We start from the raw sequence: 18935 nt of genomic DNA on the forward strand, positions 1-18935 counted from the left end.
AAGTCTCCTGGGCCTGGCTAGAATCCCCAGAGGGACTAGGGAGAGACTCCACAAACAGGACAGCCTCTCTTTTCCAGGAGAGCAGAAGGCTGCTGTGGGGAGGTCTGGACAAGCTCCATCCAGTTCCCGGAGCTCCTCAGAAGGCAGAGCTGGCTGCCCTTGCCCCCCACCACGGGCAACCACAAAACAGGAACCCTGAAACAAGACGAGGCTTTCCATTGCGTCAGCAGGGGCAGGGACATTCCCACAGCAGGACGCCGACCTCGCACTACTCCCAACTTCCATGCCCGATTCCTGCCTGCTACTCAGCAACAGCCTTGCTCCTAGAAGCAGGAGGAGTCCCAGTGCCTCTGAGGCTCCAAAGCCTTTGATGGCTCCCCACTGCCCTGAAGGTGTTGCAGCAGCCTTGCTCAACCTCTCCTCAAGTTCCTATTAACCTCCCCCATGTCACCTGGAGGGACATCCTCCTTTCTCTTCAAGCGCCATACCTCTCCTGGTTTCCAAGCCTTTGCAGCTCCTAGTCCTCCCACCCAACAGTCCTTTCTCATCCTGCTCATTTCCAAAATCAAGCTCCACCTGGGAAGTGTTTCAGGCCGCTCCAGCCCTAAAGTCACCATTTTCCCCTCTTCCTTCTACAGCTCTTAGGGTGTAGAGCATAGGCCTCTGTTCATTTAATTCTCTCTTGCCATGCTGCACCCTAGTATTTCCCACTGCACCCCCCGATGTGGGTGGTGGCACCCAAAGACATGGCCCACGCTTCTTTCTCACTTTCCTCTCTCCCCACCTCTCTGGCACAGGACTGGTATTGAGACCCTGGAGTGGAGTCTACCTTTTAGAGATGAGACAAAGATGAGGCAGAGATGAGACACTCAGGCCCCCAGAGGGGAAGTGACTTGCCAAAGGTCACACACTAATTTGGCACCAGACTATAGATAATATCGCTTCAGGGCTAGGCGTTGGGAGCCATGATTCTACCAACAGCATCAGAATTATCTGGGGAGCTTTACAAGCCAAATCACAGGGGCCGGGCCTCCCCTCAGACCCAACAACTCTCAGGGTGGTTTGGGAGCCTCAGTCTCAGAAAACGTGAGTGTCCTGGCTAAATCCCCTGTTCTCCATTCACCCAATACACACAAAGCAGCCCCACTGCCCCGGGCCAGGCACTTGTAACGCCTGGCCTCACACTACGGGGCTGGGGGGGCAGGGGGAGCAGTTGGGGAACCCAGCAGGGTCTCTGGGGCTTGGAGAAGCCCCAGGATGGCTCTAAGGAGAAGTCAGGGCCATGGCTGGGGCTACCGAGAGGGAGGAAAAGGGTCATACTTCCTGAGCCTGGCCAGGCAGGGGGGCAGCAGACTGCCTGGCCGGCCCACCCAGGGGTCCTCACCCAGTACTCTAGGTGATGGGGGCAGCTCCCAGCTCTGTGCATCAGTTTGAAAGGGCACACAGCCCAGCAGATCTTGGGGAACAAGGACACTGTGGGCCTCCCCCGAGGGACTCACTATGAGTCCTGGAAGGTGTTGCAGCAGCCTCGCTCAACCTCTCCTCAAGTTCCTATTAACCTCGTCGTTAATATGAAAGGCCTCGTCGGTGCCCCGCCCCTGACCATTTTCTCCCTCTGGAGGACTGGAAACCTGGGAGTGTCGCCAAAGGTCCTCGCATCCCTACGCTGCCCTGATGGGCCTTGAGGAACCCTCTTTCCGGTGTGTGGGGATTCCTGCAGAAAGCCACCGCATTTTCAGACCTCCCACTTCAGTCAGGTCAGGGCCATGGGAGCTGGAGGCGGCAGAGGCCTGCTGCTGGGGGAGTGGGCACCTCAGGACCCAGGGACAAGGCCACGGGAAGCTAACTCTCACCTCAGGGCTGGAGCAGGAAACCAGGCAGCAGGCACAATGAAATCATAAACCACACGTTCGCACTGGGAGACTGGGATTTGCAGTGGGCCGGGAGAGGGCACTGGTCCCATCCCCGGACTCTCCTGCCATGTGACCTTGGGGCAGGAAGTCCCTTTGGCCCTCCGGCCAGTGGGCTGGCCTTCCTTCCCTGCCTGTGGTGTCTGGCCAGGGAGCTCCCTGGGAAGCTGCAAGTGCTTTGAGGGTGGGGGCCTTGTTTTTCCCTGAGCAGGCTCCCTCGTGAGGCAGCTGCTGCTCTGCCAGGCCCTGGGAGAGTTTCCTCCCGCAGCCGAGGCTTGGGGAAGGAGGGCGAGTGAGGCCCAGCAGATGCTCCGTGACATGGTGTGGCGGGGCAAGAGCAAGGGTGAGGTGCACTCTGTACCAGTCAAAGGTCCCGAAATCCTTCTCCCCGCTGGGCTCGGGCCTGTACCCCTCTCTCTGAGGTGGTGCCAAGGATCCCAGCCACAGGCCCCACTGAGGAGTTCCTTCCCCGCGGAGGAGCCAGCCTCTCCCGAGGGACCCATGCCGCATCGCTCAAGGTAAACACCTCCCTTGCCCAGAGAGCCTCGCGCCCGCTCCTTCCAGCTCTGCCAGCACAGAACTCTCTGTTCCTGAGGACCCGAGGCTGAGCTGGCGCTCCCGCCCGATCGATGGATGACTTCACAGGGACTGACGCCTACCGGCACCAAGACTGTCCCTCAGGGAGGTCTGAGGCTGCTCCTGGGACTGCTGCCCACTCGTGCCCCCTGGCTGACCTCTGCTGGATGACAGAGTGCTGGCCGAGGGGTTGGAGACCTGGGACTCATGCCACCCTCTTGCTGGATGATCTTGGGCAAAAGTGAACCTCAGTTTGCTCCCGTGTTAAATGGGAACGCCTGGCTGGCCTACTCCTTCCCCGCAGGAGGCTGCCACAAAAAAAATGCTAGGGAAACAGGAGGTCTCTTTATCTAACAGACCCGCCTACACTGTTAAACTCATGGGCTCTGAGCTAGTGTCCTCACTGCTCCTCCGTCTTAAGTTGAGCCTCCTGGCCAGCGCTGTCTGTCGTCCATGGAGCTTCCCGTTGTGGTGGACATGTTCTAGAGTCTGAGTTGCCCAACAAGGCAGCTACCAGTCTTTGGTGGCTACTGAGCGCTTGAAGTGTGGTTAGTGCCAAGGATAAGCGGAACTCATCCCTTTAATTAATTTAAATTCACAAACAGCCACATGTGGCCAGTGGCTACTGTACTGAATGGCGCCATCTTAGACCCAGCTCAATCACTCGTTACTCCCTGGGGCAACATTCAGGAAGCCCCAGGGGGGACTTCCACAGAACCTCTGTGGAAGCACCATTCTCCCTCTAGCTGCCTGACTCCAGACTAGGGACTCATCTCAGAGTTCCCAGGGACTGCACAGACTGGGTGCTCAACAAATGCAGACTGAGATCTGGAAGTGCTCTTTCAATTCCTCTGCCCCCCTCACTCCAATGGGGAAAACACACCCAACCAGCCTTCCACTCGTGCCATCATCATTCAGCAGCCACTGGGCACCCACCATCCGCTAGGCACCACAGTTGGCACTGGGGCATACAGTGATGAGAAATACGTGGTCCCTGCTTTCAGGGAGCCCACTGGCAGTCAAGGTCTTGCTCCTGTTGGAGCCAAGCCTGGCCTCCTACATCCCCAACTGGATGATCTCGGGCACATCAGTTTTCCCATCTGAAACTGGGGCTCACAAGTCCCTGAGCGCACAGGCTGTGATGAGAACCAAGAAGCATGAGAGAGGCGCAAGGGCTGTGAGCCAGGGGAGGGCTGTGTAGGGCAGTGGAGGCAGTCTTATGAAGCGAGGTGTAAACTCTGTGCAGGCTGTGCTTCCGGTAAAGACCTAGATTCTCACCAAAGCACCGCCGTTTGGTGGTTTCTCACTAAGGAAGTTCAGGGTAAAAATAGCTCAAGAGGGGACTTGAATCCAGCTAGTTGGAGGGTAGTCACTGCCTGGCTTACACACAAAAAAGGGGAACAGGATTGTTAGGAGCCACGTGGACCCCAAGACTCACCCCTCTGTCCAATCCCTGGGACAGGGCCTTTCCTCCATAGCGGACGGGAGATAAGCTTCAGGTCCAGAGCCCCATAACTGGGGAAGCCGGAGCCCCCATGTCACATCTGGGGTCACCCTGATTTCAGGATGGCACGGCCTTTTCACCCCAACTCACTCCTCAGTCTGATTTCTCAGCCTGATTTCTGTGGCCACTCTCAAGGATGGGCCAATGAGAAGCACACTGGCACCAACTCCATGCCACCTGCCACACAAAGCCTTCCTGCTGGAAGAGCCATCAGCCCTGCTCAGCACTCATCTGGCAGTCTCGCCTGATGGTCAAGGGCAAAGGGCCTGGGTCCCCACTATAGGAATGATAGTCTCCTGAAGCCCGTCTAAAGAAGTGCCAGCTGACCTCTCCTAGTTTCCCCCTAGAGGGCTTCTGGACCCAGGAACTGGTACCTATCTGGTGCCCACGGCACCATGGCTTGGCTTCTAAGACACCAATACCAAAACCACATGCTCAGAACCCCAGTCAGCCGCCTCTTAGCCCCTATCAAGGGGCCCTCTCTCCAAGGTCTTGTACAAGGTCCTCACAGCCAGGCACCTCCTGAAAGGCTGCTTCCTGCCCTCTGGTGCAAATCCACCTCTCTCCTCCAGCCAGTTTGCCAGCAAACACTTCTCAGAAGTCTATTCTGCACCCACCACCTTTGCGAAGGGCACCCTGCCGCAATGGTGGCATCACCAGTGCCCGTGGGGTCTCTAGGCGCTGGCAGCCTCAGGGCTGCATTCTGACAAAGGAGCAGCTTGAAGTCGAGGACCCTCAGGCACTGCCTCCGAAGGCATCCTGGCCGATTCTTATTTTTGCAGCAGGAGCCGACTGAGCACAGAGCCTCGTAAAATGTCTGCTGGAGAGCCAACACTTCACCTTCAGGGAGCTGGTGGGGGCGCACTCTGTCCCCTGGCCCCAAAGAGAAATGAAGGCCCCGTCTGTGGGCACACAAAACCGGTCCGGTGCACGCCGGTGCCACTCTCGCCGCCAAGCCTGGGGCTGACACCATGCAGCACACGGCGCTACCCACAATGCACCGGCCCTCTGTCACACACAGGCACGCACACTCACCCCCGCGCCCGGAGGGAGCCCAGGGCCCGGCCCGTGGCGCCCAGGCGCCGACCCCTCCGGCCCCGCACTTACCTAGAAGTTGCACCGGTCGCGGTCCCGCCCTGGCGCCCGCAGGCGCTTGGGGCCCAGCCGGCGGCGGCCGCGGCGAGCGACTCCGGGTAGGATTCAGCCCGCGCCGAACAAAGGCTGCGCGCAGGCAGCGGGCGCCGCCTGCATCCCCGCTCCGCGCCCGGGCGGCGGCGGCGGCGGCGCGGGGGCCCGGGCGGGTCCGGCGCCCGCTCGCTCCGCGCTGCCCGCTCCGAGGGCGCTCCGGCTCCCGCGCTCCCGCTCGCTGCTGCCCGCCACCGCCGCCGCCGTCCGGCTACCGCACCGCACACATCAATTATTCATCGCCCGTCTCCAGCTTCCCGGGCGAAGCCAATCACAGGCGGAGGCTCCGCTAATGGGGCCGCCGCCGCCGCCGCCGCCGAGGAGGCAGCCAGCCGCGCGCCCGGGCGCAAGCGACAGCCCTCCAGGGACGGGGATGGGCCGGGGGCGCGCGGGGGGCGGGGGCGCACGGGGCGCGCCGGAGAAACTTCCCACGGCCCGCGCTCTGCGCCGAGCTCGCGGACCCTGCGGGCGTGACCACCCACCCTGCGTGTGCCCGCGTGGGGCTGGGGGCTCCGGGGCAGGCCAGGCCAACCAAGGCGGGGGGAGGGGAGGGAGGAGGAGGAGGAGACCGGAGGAAGATGAAAGGCGAGCAGACCTGCCTTGGCGTCTCCAGGGAGCCCCGGCTCGCGCGCGCCCTCCCCGCCCCGCGAGCCTCGCCGTCCGCACCCCCGCCCCCCAGCCCGCCGCCCGCACTCACTCGCGCGCGCAGACCGTCAGCCCAGCCACTTCGCTGCGAGGGAGCGCGAGCGAGTATGAATCGGAGGCAGCTCACATTTCAAACTTGCACGCAGGGGTGGTGCTGGTGCACGCCGCTGCCGAGCGAACGCACGACCCGACGAGCAGCGCTCCAGCCTGCGGGCGGGGGCGGCGACCAGGCCCCTTTCCTTCCCCCACCTAGGCAATTAATTGGAAGCAACACTTGTGCGAGTGGGGCTCCAGGAGCGCTGTCGCCCGAGGAGGCCGCCGGGAAGGCGCAGGCGGTGGATGACTTCGGGTGTCTCCCGCCCCCCAGCGAATCCTCCCAAGTGGGCATGCTAATGAGGGTCCACGGCGGGGAGGGGGTGGAGGAGGGAGCTGAACTGGAGGGGGCCTCGGCCGGGGTGGGGGAGGGGATGGAAGGGCGGGGCTGGGAATCCAGATTAAATCTCGGTTTAAAGGATTTTCGGAACGGGCTACGGGGTGGAGAAGGTAGGCGGCCCGGCATCTTACTTCCCTGACCCTGGGTGCCCTGACACCCCCGGGATTCCCCGAGCGAGGGGCCCAGGACAGGGTGAACACGCGCACGTACGCTCCGGCTCCCCGACTTAGGGGAGTTCCTGTGACCAGGAGCTGGCGGCAGGAGGGAAGCCGGGGGCGGCTGCGCGCGGCCCTGCCCCGCCCCGGGAGCTGCTGCCTTCCTGACATTGCATCCTGTGGTGGCCGAGGCCTCTTCCTTCCAGCCAGTCTGTCGCAAGGGCTCCGGCCTTTGAGCGCTTGCTCACCCCCCACCCCTGTGCCCCTTAGACACCCCTGGAAGCCCACCTGCTGTCTCACCTCCAGAGATTTTCGCCCCTCCCTTTTTCGTGGGCACTCCCTGTCATCATTCCCCCCTCGGGAGAAACTGCATTTTATAGTTCCCTCCCCCAGTCCCACCCACCTGTCCGTGAAAGTTGCTTATATGGTGACCTAACTGCCCCAATTAGGAAGGTAAGTGAGGCCCCATCGTTCATCCCCAAAGAAGGGCAGCCATTGACTGTCTTTAAAATGTCCTCTGTATTGCACTGCTGTGCCCTGCTGCCCTGGCCAACACTGGGAGCTGACCAGGTTCACTGGCCTTTGAGGTGGCATCTCCTGACTCCATCCCCTCTTCTCAGCCTCAGCCTCTGGCTGGCCCCTAAACCTTCCTGCCGGCCCTGGAAGTGGCTGAGACAAATCACTTATCTAGAAATTATGTTCTTGCTCCTTGTTTGACATAAATCCTTAGCAGGCTCTAATCCCACCCACTGCCACTTGAAATATCACTTTCAGGATGGCATTTGGAAATGGAGTTGTCATGGGCTTTCCCTCCAAGGAGCTGGTTAAATGGATTAATTCGTACTTCATAACTTGCGCCTTGTGGACATGAACTAGCTTCCTGCAAGGGAAATTAATTGGTATCCCCTTACTGGCAGGCCAACCCCAGGGCAGCCAGGGCTTCGAAGGACTTCCCTTCAGCTTTGCACAAAGTCCAGGCTCTGCTCCTTCTCACCTCCATCTTATCTCCTTGTAAGGCTTCTTTGGGGACAGTCATTTACTCACTGAGACATCCATTGGGGCCCTGCCCTCCCAAGCAGCACCGCAGGCAGGGGTCCAGTGAAGACTCGCCCATCTCCCCACTGCAGATCCTCCAGATGACTGACCTACTCTAAAGCCCACTGCTCAGCAAGTGACACCCAGAAAACAGATGGGGTGGGACAATATGGCTCAAGTGTTTCAAGAGAACACTTAGGATGTACCTAAGATCTGGTTTCTACCGTTAATCTGGTTTTACACAGTGTCAGCGCTTGGACCTCCATTATCCAGAATCCAAAGAGCCACTATCTGAAATAACCAGAACACACCCCCTTCCCCATTCTGTGCAATGACAGTTCACTATTCTAATCTGATCCTTAGTGCTTTCTGAGCCACCAAAGACCCGCATGTTTGGGACTTCCAAATTCATTTTTGAAATATCCTGTATATGTTGGTACCATGTGGCCAGCCCCAGAAGCTGAGTTCAGCAAAACCACTTTGGTAGGTTGAGCCAGAATTTGGACTGGAATTGAGCAGAGGTTTGCACCAGAGGGACACAGACCTGGTGGCACTGCTCAGGAAACTTTAATAAGACAACCTGCCAGTCTCCCTACCCCATCTCCCTGTTCTTCCAGGGACCCACTCTGGGAAGTCATAGAGTGGGGCTGGAGAAGAGAATTAATATACGCTCCTCTGGCTGGAGACCACAGGTTTTAGACTTTCCCCAGGTAAGCCAAAAAAAAAAAAAAAAAAAAAAAAAGATAAATACTCTTCACTAGATTTACGTAATTAGGAAAACAAATTGTTTTCAAGCATCTATTCACCAGACTGCACGGGAGGCCTCCAGGCCAACGCCGGGGTTTTCAGATGCTAATTTCAAGGCTCTCTCGGCCCATTTGGTTAGCAAACTCTTTCTAGTTACAAGCCTCGGGTCTACAGAAATATGGGCACTCCAACTAGTCTCTGCTTCAGAGGGCTTTCTCCACTTGTTCTGAGTTCCAACTCCACTTCTCCTACTTCCAAAGATTTGCTCAAAAGCCTGGGGCCCAAAGCAGCCCGCTCCACCCCCCTGATAAGGATCTACAGCAAAGAGGCCACAGACAAAGGCGCTCTCCACCTCAGCTCGCAGGCACTCGGTGAGCTCTCTGAGTGACCTCAGCAAGGGGGGCATAGCCCTGGGGGAATGACTTGGGAGAGAGAAGAGAGAGAGAAGAAAGGAAGAAGAAAGGGCGAGTTGCAGCCCCCGCGCTGCGGCTCCTTGATGAATGCCCGCCAGCGCTAGGGAGGCCTGACGCGGGGATCAATAGCGGGTGGCGTTTCTCGCGGGTGTTTGAACTCCTCCTGCCGTGGGCCCTGGCGAGGAGAAGCCGACGATAAATCACGGCGCTTCAGTGGGGAAGGCGGTGGTAGCTTGCTCGGGAGAGCAAGGGGAGGGAGGATGCTTTACCCAGCTGGAGGAGCCTGCCATGCAGAACCCACCTCTGCAAGACCAACTGGTTGGGGTTGGGGTGGGGGCGGGAGGGGACCCTTTCAGTCTAGCTGGCGACACAGAGGGGCCTTCTCCAGGGCTCCCCTGTTCACCCCCAGAGGGATGGGCCTCTTGGATCCTGTCCCAGCATTGCCCAGTAAAAAGAGTCAAGCCACCTAGAATGTAGGTCACCCAGGGGTCAAAGTGGCTCTGGGCTGGGTCACCTCCTGTATAAGGCTTTGTATAGTGGGAGGGCTGGGGGCTGAGAGGCCACTAGCAAGGAAAGACCAGCATACAAAAGCTAAGCTCCCTCTGACCGCGGAGAGGGAGAACAATGAAGCCAGGGACGGCTCTGCTGGGCGCCGGGTTCTGAGCCACAGAGCTCTTCTTCAGGCAGGGTCTGCTGATTCAGCAGAGCTGAGCAAGGATCCTATGACTCGGAGATGTCACCCATGCGGGCGTAGGCACTCTGAGGGAGGGTGAGGTGGACAAGGAGGCCCCAGCCACGTGTTCATGTGAGAATGACAGGCATGAGCTCAGGCCGTGGGAGCTGCCGGGGCCATCCACCTTCACATCCCTGGTCCTTCTCAGGACTCATGGGAGTGCAGGGCACAGAGTGGGCATTTGGGGACCTGGCCATGGAGCATCTGTCACACAGCCAGCTCAGTTGCCCAAGGAAGGCTCAAACAGCAGCCCTGGGCATGAGACAACTCAGGGCCTCTGCCTCCAGAGACCCCCTCCTGGGGCTTCTGACCATCTCCAAGGGGTCAGGGAACAAACTTTCATGTGTCTTTATGACACTGTTCTCTCTGTCCCCCCTCCCTTTCCTCCCTCGTCCTGGTCAACCTCCTCAAGTCTTCACTTAGTCTTTAAGATGAAAGGCACAGTTGCAGTTGAGCTCCTGGCCAATGCAGGCGTCCCCACCAGACCTCAGAACCCTACCCGTGTCCACACACGGGGTCACAGAGCTAGGGGCCCCAGCAGGATCCTGGCCTCTGCTCTCCTGGTGTAATATGCAGCTCGCAGTTACTGAGAGCCTGCTGGTTGGCAGGCTCACTTCCAGGCATTTTCCAAGTATTAACAATCCTCACTACCAGTCCTTTCTGATAGGGGCTATTTCCACTGTACAGAAACTAAAACAGAGGCGCAGGGAGGTTTAGACAACTTGCCCAAGGGTTTAAACGACTTGGCAATCCAGTTCAAAAGTATGCAGTGATAACCATCACATATTCCCAAGGTGGGACTCTAGGATCCAGAGAAGGAAGGTGACCTCCAGGTCACACAGCCAATTAGAGCTGTGATGAGAGCTCATGTCCCCAACTCTGTTTTATATTCTTTCCCTCATACCACATTACAAATACTGAAATATTTCCTGCTTCATGTGTTTCTTTTTAGAATTTAGCATCTATGCATTTGGAAGCATTCGTGTGACATTTCGAGTTTGCTGGGGCTCCACCTGAGTGGAGGACAGGGGCACGATGCACAGCGAGACCTCCATGCCTCTCAGCCTCCTGCCACTGCACCCCGCTCCCCTTCCTGGGTATACCCTCCAGCAGGGTCACTTATCCTGGACCCAGGCTGCATTCCCAGAAGTCTGCATTTGGCTTCCACCCAAATCCTATAATCATTTCATTTTGAAAACAATACCAACCCATGCCCCACACCTCCACTCAGGACCTCCGAGAAGTTCTATAAGGGCAGGGTTACTGGGGTTCCAGGAAAGCATACTACCAGGCTGGAGAAGACAGGATTCTGAGGGGAGGGGACCCATGAACCAGACACAAAATGGGCATTCAGAGGAGCCTGCTCAGCCCTGGGCTACCAAGGTAGGTGGGGAGCCTGGTAGGGCTTGGGGCTGCCCTCAGGGCTGGGGTGGAGACAGGAAGGAACTGGCCATGCTCTCCTGGCTAACAGAGGGGCTGCGGAGGGAAGGGAGGAGCCTGGATTTGGAGGCTGAGGCTCCGGAGTTCTGACTAGTTGGTGGCCCTGACGAGCTGTCAGGCTTTCTGAGCCTCGACCTCCTCCTTTGTAAAATGAGGGTGAGACCACCTAACACCAGGTTCTAGGAAAGACCAACCGAGAAGCCATCGTGTTAGAGTGAACTGGGTCCCCACAAAAAATGTTGAAGTCCTAGCCCCCAGAAGCTGTGAATGTGACTTTATTTGGAAGGAAGTAGGGCCTTTGCAGATGACCACGTTAAGATGAGGTCATTAGGGTGGGCCCTAATCCAACAGAACTGATGTCCTTATAAAAAGAAGTTTAGACACAGAGACATGCACGCAGGGACAATGCCACGTGAAGACTGAAGTTATGCTGCCACAAGCCAAGAAACTACCAGAAGCAAGGAGAGAACCCTGGATAAGATCCTTCCCTAGAGCCTTCTGAGGGACCTTGGCCCCACTGACACCTTCCTCTGGGCTTTTAGGTCTCCAGAACTGTGACAGAGTGAATCGCTATTGTGTAAGCCACCAGCTGTGTGGCACTTTGTTATGGCAGCCTTAGCAAACGACAACAGACGATCCTGTTAAAACCTAAGTCACAAAACATTCTTCGCTGAAGACCCTTCCTCGTGATGCTCTGCCTCCATTGGTGTAAAATGCAAGTCCTTGTGGCTGAGCCCCCACGTGACCCAGCCTCCAGCCTCCATGATCTCTCTAACCTCATTGCCCTCCAGTCCCCCTCGGCTTACTCTGGTCCAGCCTCGCTGCCCTTCTAGCTGTGAATGCACCCGATGCACCTCCAGGGGTTCTGCCAGGAATGCTCTTCTCCAGGTGGCCCCGGCTCCATCCCCACATCCCTGCCTCCTGCAGGCTTTCCCGTTAACCGGGAAGCCGCCTCCACCATGCTGACCACAACTAAGCCCCTCCTGACATGCCTGTGAGTCTCCTGACGTGGCTTTCTCCTTAGCATTTACGGCTGGTGTATTTCAATTATTTACCTTGTTTAACGCTGTCTCCCTCACTAAAAGGCAAGCTCCATGTCAACTGGGACTTTCATCTGTTTTGGATGTGTTCTATTGACAGTATCTAAAATATGCCAGGCAGATGCTTGATAAATATTAGCTGTATGAATGAAACAAGGACCAGCTGCCTGAATGAATGAGTGAACCAAGAAATGATTGAATGCACAGCAAACAATCACAGCCTCTAAGGGTGTGTGGTGGCCCTGCTGCCCTGCTCAGAGCCTAGGTCTCCAACCTGCTTCCTAGAACCTGGGTTGTTTCTCAGGGGCAGGCAGCCTGTTCAGACAGGAAGCTCAGGCTGGTTAACAAAGGGGCTGCCGGAGGTGGTGGGGAGCCTGCCACCCAGGTCTCTAATGAATCTTCCCATTGATTTCTGGAGTCGCCTCTGAAGGGAAGGGAAGGCAAAGGCAGCTCGAATGTCCGTGCCTCAGCAGTCCTGGGGTTTCATTGCTTCTCCCAGGACACAGCTTTGATGGGGGCTTCCGGATGGCCCCAGGGTTGGACTGACATAAGCTCCCTGCAGTTGGAAATGCAATTTGCCTTCCTGCTGGACTGTCTGTCTGCCTGCCTGGCTGTGCAGCACACCTCCCTGTCTGGGCTGGAGCAGCCAAATTCCATTCCTGATGCTTCCCAGACAAAGGCTCACAAGGTAGCCGAGCACAAAGCTTCCACTTTGCAGAGGAAGGAAGTGAGGCTCGCTTTGGGAAAAGACTTGGGGCCACTCACACACTCTGGCTCAGGCTGCAGGACCAGGCAGGGCTGCAATACCAGGTGTCCCAGCCACCATCAGACCCATTGTGCCTGGAAACCATGTGTGGCCTATTCCTTCCAACCCCTTTCTTGACAGAGCCTCTACCTATCCATTTGGAATCGCCAGCTCAATCGACATCTGAGTAAAGAGGCCCTTGTTTCCCTCTTCAAATGAGGAAACTGAGGTTCAAAGAGGGGGTGGTGACTGCCTCCAGTCACATGGCAAATTAGGTGTAGACCCAGGACTAGAACCCCAGACTCCTGGCTTGTTCCTGGGCCCCAAGCTGTCTCTCCTGGTACTGTATTCCTGGCAACTGTAGCGTCCAGGGGATGCCCTGCAAACTGTAAAGCCCTAGGCAGATATGCTCTTCTAAAGGACTCTTGTCCATCAGTTGCCTCTTTTTCCCAGCACAGTGTGGGATTCTGATGGGATGGGTCCACCCTACTCGGTACCTCCTACTCACAGGGAGGTCAGGGCTAGATCTGGACTTGTTGGCTCTTTCCTTCCCCTACTGTGGGAGTCACGTGCATCCTGAAGATGGGTGGGGGAACCTGATTTGGGCTCAAAAGAAGGAAGGAATTTCTGACAGTCAGGGCTGCCAGGGAGTAGCAAGGAGCAGCCTGTCACCTGAGGCGTATGAGCTGAGGATGGAGAATTACAGAAAGGACCCTGTACTGGTGGGCTTATGGCTTCTGAGGTCTGCTGTGGGGTGCTAGGAGAGGTAAAAGGAGAGGAAAGGTGGTTGAGAAGCAAGCCCCAGTACCTCGGTGTGCTCTGGGCAGTAATTGCGCAGTTTTAGGAACCTCTCAAGTCCATAAAGGTTGCCAGGAGTCCTTCATCACCTGGTGTGACCTTCCTGCCTTCCTTTCACCATCACTCTGTGTGAGAGGAGGTTCTCTGGGTGCCTGCTCCTTTCCAACGCCTTGTTCCTGGTCCATGGCAGACGAGGGGAGCCAGCGGCTTCCTTCATTCCCCAGTGTGGTCCCAGGTATCCCCCACCTCCAGGGGCTCTGGACATGAGCTGACAGGCTGCATAGGAATGTCTGGGGGAAATCCAAAGGTGGCCGCCAGGGCAGGGCAAGGAGTGGGAGGCCTGATGTTGAAATCAGGACCTGCAGAGCTGAGCTCGCAGAAGTGCGTGCTCCTTGGCCCAGGAGGCCAAGTCCCCAACTGAGACAGATGCTACCCAGAAAGGGGCTTGGGAGCTTGCTGTGTGACCAGGTGCAGGTCACTGTCCCTCTCTGGACCCTAATCCCCTCTCCCCAAATAAAGACATCTAGTGTAGATGCCATACCTCTCTTTGCTGCCGGGGGCGCTGGCCTCCCCAAGTGTGGCTGGGTAGGCTCCAAGAAGAAATGTCATTATTGAACTGACTTCTGCTAATTCCTTGTAAAGGCCGGAGTAGGCTGACAGGTGGGCCAGGCAAGAGGTCTACAACACACATCATTTTGTCAAGGCAAAGACGCTGGTTCCAAGGTAGCAGGCCCTCTATGGTTCCATTCTCCTACATTTATTTGCGGTTTATCTGTTAAGTACATTTATCCATTAAATATGTTAAATGTTTCTTGCATGACTAATGGATATTCACCAAGTTACTCCACAGTGGTGGGATGTCAGCTTTACTTTCTTTATAATTTTCTGTATTCCTTGATTGTCCTATACATAGTATGTACTATTTTTGTACTTACAAGAAAAATTCCATAAAACCACTTTCATTTCAGAATGAAATCCAAAGTTAAGACTTTTTTCCTGGGAAAGGTGCTGTGTACCATCCTCAGAACTGGTAAGTCAAGAGTCAAGCATAAAACAGCCACGTCACCATCTGAGCTTCCGAGGCCCAGGGAAGGGCGTGGGCACGAGGCACTGCCGGGGAGTCACCTCTGCTTCTCTCCCTCCACACACGGCACATTTCCACCCCAGCAAACTCGTGTGCTGGCAACTGCACCAGCCTCCAAACTGTGTTCTCTGCCTCTAGCACCCAGGTCGCTCCTCTACCTGCTGAGGCAAATCTGACGACATCATCCCTTGTCTAAAACCTTCCTTCGCTCCTCAGGGGTGTCAAGATCAAGTTCAAGCTTTTTAGATTGGCATTCAAGGCCTCAAATGATGTGGTCCATAGAAGTGTCATGCCTGGTCTCCAGGAGGGCCATCTTGCCGCCCTTGGCCTGGGTTGCTCGCGCCTGATTCCCCCGGCAAGTCCCTTAAAGACATATATACACTCTGGTTTGCCCAACTCCACTGGAGCCCCTGCTCTCCCAAAAGATCCATATGCTGATCAAAGTGTTGGGCAGCAGCTGGGTGCCAGCCTGCAGCTAGGATGGGAAACTGCCACAAATCCAGGGGTGGCAGAGGGCAGCTGAGGCCCACCCCCACCTCCCTACCAATCTGGGCTTTTCCAGGGAATGAGGAGTCAGGTCCCTGCTGATGAATTTGAAAGGGAGGGTGAGCCGCAGGCCAGCAGTCTGGGGTGAAGCTCTCCAGGAAGGGAAAAAAAATCAGGCATGGTGATCTCAGCCCTGGGGATGCCATGGTTTGGGGTTGCTGTGGTCTGAGTGTTTGTGCCCCTGTAAGTTAACGTGTTGAAATCTAATCCATTGTGATGGTATGAGGAGCTGGGGCCTTTGGGAGAGGATTAGGTCATCAGGAATACACCTTCATGAATGGGACCAGTGCCTTATGAAAGAGGCTTGAGGGCGCTCTTTGCACCTTGTGCCATGTCAGGACACGGCCAGAAGGTGCCATCTACGGCGAGCACGCCCTCACTGGACATCAAATCTGCCAGAGCCTTGATCTTGCCTCCACAACGGGGAGTGATCAATTGCTATTGTTTATAAGTTACCCAGTCAAAGGTATTTTGCTATAGCAGCCTGAACAGACTAAGGCAGGGGCCAAGCAACGCTGCCTGTTCCCTGCCTCAGTTTCCCCAGCTGCAATGCAGGCAGTATTCTGGGAGGCACAGTGGGAAGATCCAGCCCTGGGAACCAAGCCAGTGCTTCTGCTGCTCCCCCTCAACATGGGGAGCCCACGCCCCCCTTGGGCCCCAGACAAACCTGGGAGTGTGGTATGTAATTGAATTTGGCCTAATTACCTAATTGCACTGAGGAACAACCAGTACTGACAGAGGCCTTGGTGGCGTGGGGTGGGGGGGCTGGGGCTGGAAGTCAGGAGCCAAGAGGCAGCCTCCAGATTCCCCAGACATTCATGGAGCCAGTACTGGGCATCAGTACTTCATATCACTTAGCCCCTTGGATGCTTGGAACCCCGGGGACAGGTGGTGCTGTTCCCATTCCACAGATGAGGAAATGGAGGCTCAAAGTGGCACAACTTGCACAGGGACACTAACTCAGAAGAAGCAGGAGGGGGTTTAGCTCACATTCCTTCTGCACCTGCATCTTAACATTTTCGTAAAGCTGAAAGGGAGAGGATGTACATGCAGTATTTTGCCCAGTGTCTAAAACATGGTAACTCCTTAATTGATTTGCAGTAGTAGTAGGATGTTAGGGTTTCACATAAGGGGATGGGGGCAATAATAGCAGGAGTAATGCCAGCCTTGCCCCTGGTACGGTGAGGGATACTGGGAAGACTGCATCCCCACCCTGTGCCAGTCTCTTTTCAGGTTAAACTGGGGCTTGGGCTAGGTGATCCACAAAGCCCTCTACACTCTGACATTCATGTCAGAGAGGAACAGTAACAATAATGTTACCTATGAATTATTATGTACCTTGTGATCTCCAAAAAGACAGTCTTCCTGCTTCCCCTTTCCTGTCCAACACACAGTATCCTTCCCATACCAGCCATCTTCCTCCCATAAGTGATTTTTGCGGGGTTGCAGGGGTACTACCCACTCACCTATTCTGTCTTAGTCACTGGGATGTAGCAAACAAGACACTGAGTTTTCACTACAGGCAGAGCACAGTTTTCCCTTATATCCTCCCATTTAATCCTCAATGCAAACAGCACCGAGCGAGGGTTACAGTTAGCCCCGTTTCCTGATGCAACAGCTGAGGCTCAGAGAGGTTAAGTCAGTTCCTTAAAGTCACACAGCTCTAAAGCAGGAGAGCAGGAGGCAAGCTCAAGGTGGCCAACCTCCACTAGATTCTCCAGAAACTGACCCTCCTCCCATCAGTCAGGGGTCCATTGTTCCTCAAATGATTTCAGCCCAATGCCTCCCGAGATCCAGCCTCAGCCTCACTGGACTGGCTGGCTGCACAGGAGTGGTCAATAGCATTAAAAACACTAGGCATGGCCGGGCGCGGTGGCTCACGCCTGTAATCCCAGCACTTTGGGAGGCTGAGGTGGTGGGTGGATCACCTGAGGTCAGGAGTTTGAGACCAGCTTGGCCAACATTGTGAAACCCCATCTCTACTAAAAATTGTATTTTAGCCCTGTGTGGTGGTGTGTGCTTGTAATTCCAGCTACTGGGGAGACGGAGATAGATTTACTTGAACCCAGGAGGCGGAGGTTGCAGTGAGCCAAGATCGTGCCACTGCACTCCAGCATGGGTGACAGAGCGAGACTCCGTCTCAAAACAAACAAAAAACACCAGGCTTCCTAGGCTGGGCGTGGTGGCTCACACCTGTAATCCCAGCACTTTGGGAGGCTGAGGCAGGCGGATCACCTGAGTTCAGGAGTTCAAGACCAGCCTGGTCAACAAAGTGAAACCCCATCTCTACTAAAAATACAAAAATTAGCCAAGGTGGCGGTTGCCTGCAAGCCCAGCTGTTGGGGAGGCTAAGGCAAGAGAATGGCTTGAACGTGGGAGGCGGAAGTTGCAGTGACCCGAGATCGCGCCATTGCACTCCAGCCTGGGTGACAAGAGTGAAACTGTCTCAAAACGAAAACAAAAACAACAACAAAAAAACTCCAAGCTTCTTGCAGAATCACAAGTGCTGGCAGTTCTGGGTGTGTGTCATGCATGGCCTCAGGTGGCCCCTGTGTAGCAGCTGTCCCCTTGGTGGGGCTCGGCACTCTGGTGCCCCTGATCACTTCCGTATCTTCAGTGAGATGCCATCTTTGTGTCACCTGCCTAGCTGTGTGGACGTGTGACTCTGACACACAGCAAAGGCACCCCAGGAGGAGGCACAGGACCGGAACCTCAAAAGCTAGCCTAGGTCCAAGCAGGGCATGAGTGTCCCCAGAGGAGGGGTCCACACCCTTGGACTTGACCCATGGGGCCACTTTGGCACCTGTGCCCTCCTTCTTTAGCAGGGCAGTGTCTTTCTTCTCTTTTGTTCTTCTCCTCCCACAGTTCTTTCCATTTGGAGAGGGAGGAGAACCAGGCACAGAGGCCCTGTCTCCAGGGTATGACACTCAAATCTCTCCCTGGAGACCACTGGGACACCTGCGCATCCTCGAGCTTCCACACGGGTGGACAATCAAGCACAGGCATCACCTCCACCGCATCCAGTGCGCTTCAGAGCGCTGGCTTCCTGGCTTCCCCAGGGAGCTCAACAGCGCACCACTTTCCCGCCGTCTGTGCAGGGAGGAGTTCCCATTTTCTCTCTTCCGAGACCCTTTTGAACAGACATGGGCCCTGCACACAGGAGGGCCCCTCGCCTCCAGGAAGACGCTTAATTGGGAGGAAGTGATTCTAAACATCTGGGGCGCACATCTGAGAGTGGGCTTAAGACCACACGGAGCCTGGAGGAAATGGGAATGTATGCAATGATGTCACTTCCTTGGCTGAGGGTCCTCAGGAGGGGGCAGAGCTAAACAACAGCAGGCATTTCTGGGGGCGTGGCCCAGGGCTGGAGCAGGGCAGCAGCCCGTGAGCAGGCAGCCGGTCACCTAGAGCGGATGCTGCAGATGACCCTGGCAGAGCCGAGCAGCAGGACCCATGGTGCACGGAGCAGTGGTCCCAAAGGGAAAGGGGAGAGACAAAGGAAATGGGGGAGAGAGGGAGAGGAGAAGAAAGGAGACAGAGGGAGAGTGAAAGAGAGGAAGGAGAAAGCGGGGCAAGGAGAGAGAGAGAAAGAGCCAAAAGGACAGAGGCAGAGAACTGTTTTGCTCAGCCGGAGCCTCCCGGGGCAACCCAAGGAGGAGGGCAGCATCCCCACACAGGGTGCAATCAGCCAGTTCTGATCCTGGCTCAGTCCCTCCCTAGCTGTGTGACCCTGGGCATGGGACTAAACCTCTCTGAGCCTCAGTTTCTGCATCTGGAAAAAAAGCACAGGGGATTCCTGTTGCGGGCTGTTTGAAATCAAGGGGCTCACCTATGTAAACTGATGGCAGATGACTGTCCCCTCACTGTCGCAACCCAGTCCAGGTTGGAAACTTCCTGCTGGAAGTGGCTGGTCCCGACTCTCTGCTTCCCCACCCCACAGCGTGGT

The 18935-nt window shown here is 56.2% G+C and overlaps 2 protein-coding genes across 11 annotated transcripts in view; both read right to left on the reverse strand.

Annotated features, from left to right (window-relative positions):
• The window catches only part of PPIF (peptidylprolyl isomerase F), an 860147-nt gene that overhangs the window by 103496 nt on the left and 737716 nt on the right, over positions 1-18935 (reverse strand). The window lies entirely within an intron of this gene.
• ZMIZ1 (zinc finger MIZ-type containing 1) overlaps positions 1-18935 on the reverse strand; it is a 241636-nt gene that overhangs the window by 62961 nt on the left and 159740 nt on the right. Inside the window, exon 1 of one of the 10 annotated variants that reach the window (XM_050803402.1) lies at positions 5873-6004. The exons of 7 other annotated variants lie outside the window; for them this stretch is intronic. The gene's annotated coding sequence lies outside the window, so the exon portion shown is untranslated. Of the gene's footprint in view, positions 1-5097; positions 5166-5770; positions 5829-5872; positions 6005-18935 lie in introns of those variants that run through there. 2 more of the 10 variants (XM_050803403.1, XM_050803401.1) reach the window with 2 other exon arrangements.

The sequence above is a fragment of the Macaca thibetana genome, chromosome 9, assembly GCF_024542745.1.
Source record: "Macaca thibetana thibetana isolate TM-01 chromosome 9, ASM2454274v1, whole genome shotgun sequence".
Taxonomy (NCBI): domain Eukaryota; kingdom Metazoa; phylum Chordata; class Mammalia; order Primates; family Cercopithecidae; genus Macaca; species Macaca thibetana.